At 40.8% G+C, this 5,206-nt stretch overlaps 1 protein-coding gene across 3 annotated transcripts in view; it reads left to right on the top strand.

Annotated features, from left to right (window-relative positions):
• The window catches only part of SORCS1 (sortilin-related VPS10 domain containing receptor 1), a 749,465-nt gene that overhangs the window by 189,013 nt on the left and 555,246 nt on the right, over positions 1–5,206 (top strand). The gene's annotated exons all lie outside the window — the stretch shown is intronic.

Below are 5,206 nucleotides of genomic sequence, written 5' to 3'. Positions count from 1 at the left end.
ACACCTCTATCTTCGCGGCTCTGTCAGGTGTCCGTGGCCGCTCCGATCCTTCCCCGCTTGGCCCCACACAAGATGGCGGCTTCTGGAGCAGCTGAGCATCCCGAACCAGAAAGCAATGGATTTCTTGCTTCTGCCACAAATTCCCTCAGCTGTAAGTCTTCCAACCTTCTAAATATTCCTTTATATGTGGTTCAGAGTTCTGGGTCCATCCCCTGAGCCTGTTTGGTCCTGTATTCTGTGTTGTTGGCGGAGCTCTTACTGAACTTCTACCCGATCCGCCATCTTGTTTGTTCTCTCAGAAAATGTATTTTTCTAAACAAACAAATTGAAACCATTATTAGTGCAGAGCCAAAGAAAAATAAGAGTTGAAGTGAATGGAGGTAAATACTGTTAACTGACGGTACATGGAGAGGATTGCAATCGTAATGAAAGGAAGTAAGTGATGTATTGAATGTAAGAGATGATCTACTATAAACCTTCACTCAATTCACAATCAAAAATTAAAAAACAAATAAGCCCACAGGCCAAGAGCTGGACATAGCCTACAGGCCCTGGTTTAGAAGGAACCCCATGAACTAAACAGCTGTTCTCCCATTTACAAAATATTACGTATCTAATAGAGGAGAATCAGGGAGGGGGCTTACCTGCCAAAGGTCATTACTTTACTTGTTCCATACAAAGCACACACAGGATGGTCAATAAACTGCTCTGTGTTGAGTCCAGGAGGGACATCTGTTTGGGTGCTGAAAGGAAGAAGTAAGAGGGACCCCAAACCTTCAGGAAGGGTGAATTTTCAGGCTACATCAAAGGGGTCACATTATGCCTTTCTCCAGGACCCTCATCCAGCCACAAAGAGAATTGGGAAGGTTTGGGGGGCATATTCTGATCCAGCATAAATTAAAGACATAGAAACTCAGCCCTATAGTCTTTGTCAAACAACATCTAAGAACAAGGAATTGAGAAGTAATTCATTCTAAGATGACAGGGACCCGTCCACAGGGGAAGCAGATCCAAAATAACAAGGCCAAATAAAATCACAGCTAGTTCATTTTGTACTATATATATTGTTGTTAATAAGTACCATCAAGTCAGTTCCTACTCATAGTGACCCTGTATAGGGTCTCCAAGGGGTGACTGGTGAGCTTGAACTATCGGCTTTACAGTTCAAATGGACCTTGAAGTCCAGCACATTAACCCACAGCGCCATACCAGGAATATATATATATATGTTTTTAAGTGCCGTCAAGTCAGTTCCAACCCACAGCGACCTTGTAGAGGGTTTCTGAGGTACGCCTTGTGAGCTTAAACTATCGGCTTTGCAGTCCAGTACATTAACCCACAGCGCCACACCAGGACTCCTATCTATCTATCTATCTACCTATCTATCTATCTATCTATCTATCTATCTATCTATCTATCTATCTATCTATCTATCTATCTATCTCAGATAGATAGATAGATAGATAGATAGATAGATAGATAGATAGATCATCTATTGTTTTTCCATCTAGATAATTTAATTAAATCTCAATTTGGTGCTCTTTGATAAGCCTCCTTTTTTCTTTTACAACTTGATTTGGTGATACTGGAACAGAAACTATAAAAGCGTAGAGAGAAGAAATGAAGTGTCCTCAGAATGAGGCAGAAAGTTCCTTCTTTTATTAATTTTTGTTTTGGACTTGATGAGCACCTTTCTCCAGCCAGGGTCTCTAGCTTAAGCAATTGGGACTAATGATCCTTTTCTGGTGTTTACTTCAAAGGGATGTTAATAAGAATCAGGTAAATCATTTGCAAGGATATAACAACATACTGTTGAATCGTTTTGAGACAATGGACCGACTTTCCTCACCATTTTTACTGAAACAGATTTTATCTGGGGGACATTGGGCTTCCCCATTTCCACATCTCAATTATGAAATATGCCAATATTTCTGCTGGCTTCTTTGGCCCCAGCAGCGAGATCGAAATGCAAACCTATTCTGGGTGTTTCAGTCTCACTGAGCAGCCACGAGTATAGCGTGTCATATTGACATAAACATGCAGACTGCTCTCTTCCTGCTCTGAACTTGCACACCAGGGTGCCCCCATGGACTGCACAGTTTGTTACCTAAGTGTCACCGTGGAAACATACCAGGATCTGTTAGCCTTTTTGAAGACTGACTTCATATCTTTTGTTCCTAATTTAAAGCAAAGATCAGATTAAAAACAACAACAATAAAAACGGCAGGAATGGAGCCCTGAACAGTTAAGTGAGGGATGGTTAAAATGCCGAATTAAATGTTTTAGAACTTGAATTTTTTAACCAAAATATTCCTTCCACTCAAATCAGATTTGGAGTCCTGGTGTGGCACTGTGGGATAAAGCGCTGGACCGCAAGGTCATTTTGAACCATGAGGTTGGCTGTTCAAACTTACTAACTGCTCCTTGGAAACCCTATACAGGGTCGCTATGAGTCAGAGCCTACTCAACAGCATTTAACTACATAAATGAGAGTCATGGTCTGAGTATAGGGGTACCCAGGAGTTGCAGACAAGGGACGAAGGCAACCTAAGGCAATCTAAAGCCTTGGATTGGAAGCAGTGACTTCATCTAACTTTGCTAATTTTCATTTGTGTTCAAGTCACTGTCATAAATGGTCAGGTAGAACTTGTTTAGGGAGGAACAATGACTCTGGACCAAGTAGTCCACGTAGCTTGTTGAGGTCACTGATACTCATAAGCAGTATCAGTTATCCCCTCCTCAACATATTATGTGGCACTAAACTGTGAACCACAAGGTCCGTGGTTCAAACCTACCAGCTGCGCCTTGGAAACCCTGTACTTGACAGCACTCGGCAACGACATGTGCATATAGTGTATTTGTGTATGAGGCTTTCTGCTCCCACAAAGATATAAAACCTCAGAAACCCTATCTAGGATAGCCATGAGTTGGAACTGACTTGATGACAACAACAACAATTAATAAGTCACTGGTCTTGCAAAGTTCTATTGTGCAATCTCCAGCATAATTTCTATCACCAAGGCTGTATTTTCCAATGACTGACTAATCCTTCCTCTTAGCTTCCTGATCACCAGTACTTATCAATGCATCCTGGTTGCATGTTTGATCAATTTCAGACTGAAGATGTTGGTAGAATTCTTCAATTTAATCGTCACTGCCTTTACTGGATGGTATGTAAATTTGAATAATAGTGGTATTAACTTGTCTCCCTTGTTGGCATATGGATATTATCCTATCAGAGGCTTCATTGTACTTCAAGATAGATCTTGCGATGCTCTTTTTGACAGTGAATGCAACGTCATTCCTTTTGAATTTGTCTTCCCCCATATAATAAACCGTATAATTGTCTGATTCTAAATGGCTAATACCTGTTCACTTCAGCTCACTAATGCCTGAGATAATGATCAGTATGCATGATATTTCCTTTATGATGACTTCCAGTTGTCCTAGATTCACACTTCATACATGGCATGTGTTGATTGTTAATGGCTGTTTGCAGCTGTTTCTTCCCACTTTAATTAGTGCCACATCAGCAAGTGAAAGTCCTGAACACTTTGCTCCATTCACGTCACTCAGGTCAATTGTATTTTGAGAAGGCCACACTTCCAGTCGTATTGTGAGTGCCTTCCAGCTGTTGGGCTCATATTCTGACACGATAGCTGACAGCGTCCTGTGGTTATTCCTCAGACTTTCATGGCTAACTTTTCAGAAGCCTCGTCTGCATAATCTATCTTCGTTTGGAAGCTCCACTGAAACCTGTCCACCATGGGTGACCCTGATAATTTTTTTAAATTACTGGTAGCATAGCTTCCAGTATCACAGTAATGCACAAGCCACTACCGTGTGACAAACCGACAGATGACTGTTCGTACATCTATATAGGAAGACTCAGACATATTGTCAGGAGGGACCAGTCACTGGAGAAGGATGTCATGTTTGGTAAGGTGGAGGGTCAGAGAAAGAGAGGAAGACCCCCAACAAGATGGATTGGCCAAGTGGCAGCATCGATGGACTCAAGTGTGGCAACAGTAATGAGGTTGGCCCAGGATTGGACATTGTTTCGCTCTGCTGTGCATAAGGTCACTATGAGTTGGTACTGGCTCACTGGCACCTAATAACAACAACAACTATGGTTCTAGTTCAAACATTCATAGGCTTATTCCAATCAAAATGTGTTTAAGCATATCTCTGTTAACTGTGATGACTACAATGTTCTCTCAGTAATATACTTGTTTTACTTTCATTCGGTTGCCATCAAAGATAAGGTCTAGGCAAAACAGTGACTTCTGTGGGGTTCTGTAGTGCTAGTTCAATTCAAGGCAGAGAGCTAAATTCAGAAGATTATAGAGAAGCCTTTTAGGGGGGACTCCAAAGGAATGATCTTGAGAGATTTTCTTAAGGGACACAGGATAATCACAAGGGCTTATTATAAAGAAATTTAAAGAAAATTGAAAACTGCATTGTTGAGAAAAAGCCTAGGAAGTTTGCACCAAGGAATTTTATTCCATCATGACAATGAGCTTTCCCATTGGTCAAGGTAACAAGGGCTGTCCTGTGAGAATGTCATTGAGAAACCTTACTCCTACACCTTAGAGCGCTGATCGTGTCTTTCATAATTCTTTTTGTTCCCCAAATTCAATGAACATTTCAAAGAAACATGACTTGAGTCTCTTGAGGATGCCCGAAGTGCTATTTTCATGTGGAGGATGTTGAAGAGCGCACAGTTATTTGGGTAAGGGTTAGAAAGATGGAAATAGCACCTTCGGAAGTATATCCACCTACATTGAGAATATGTTGAGAAACAATAGCTTCACATTGAAAATCTTTTATAAAATGTTTCTAAAATTTTGTAGCAATAATTTTTGACTGACCCTCGTATATGAAAAATACTGTTATTGGCTCAAGTTTCATCATTTCTCCCTTACAAATGGTCCCCTAAGTGGTATCAAAAGTGAGAAGATCCATTAACTGAGACTTTCTTATTATCAGCTTATTAAATTTTCTTTTCCTACTAGATGAATCCAACAAGTCTGCATATACAGGAGAGACTTTTAATGCTGCTCTGCTCCTAGGAAGTATTACACTACTGCATCATATAAACATGTAGGCTTGAGAATAACACCGTCTGCGGTCGTTTTCTGATTTGAGTTCTGGTATGTCGCTCGCTGTAGGATAAGGACTGGACTGCTAACCACAGCTGCCAACA

Source organism: Chrysochloris asiatica, unplaced genomic scaffold (genome assembly GCF_000296735.1).
Source record: "Chrysochloris asiatica unplaced genomic scaffold, ChrAsi1.0 scaffold00003, whole genome shotgun sequence".
Classification (NCBI taxonomy): domain Eukaryota; kingdom Metazoa; phylum Chordata; class Mammalia; order Afrosoricida; family Chrysochloridae; genus Chrysochloris; species Chrysochloris asiatica.
The sequence above is the reverse complement of the archived record's forward strand: the minus strand, read 5'-3'. Positions and strand labels throughout refer to the sequence as shown.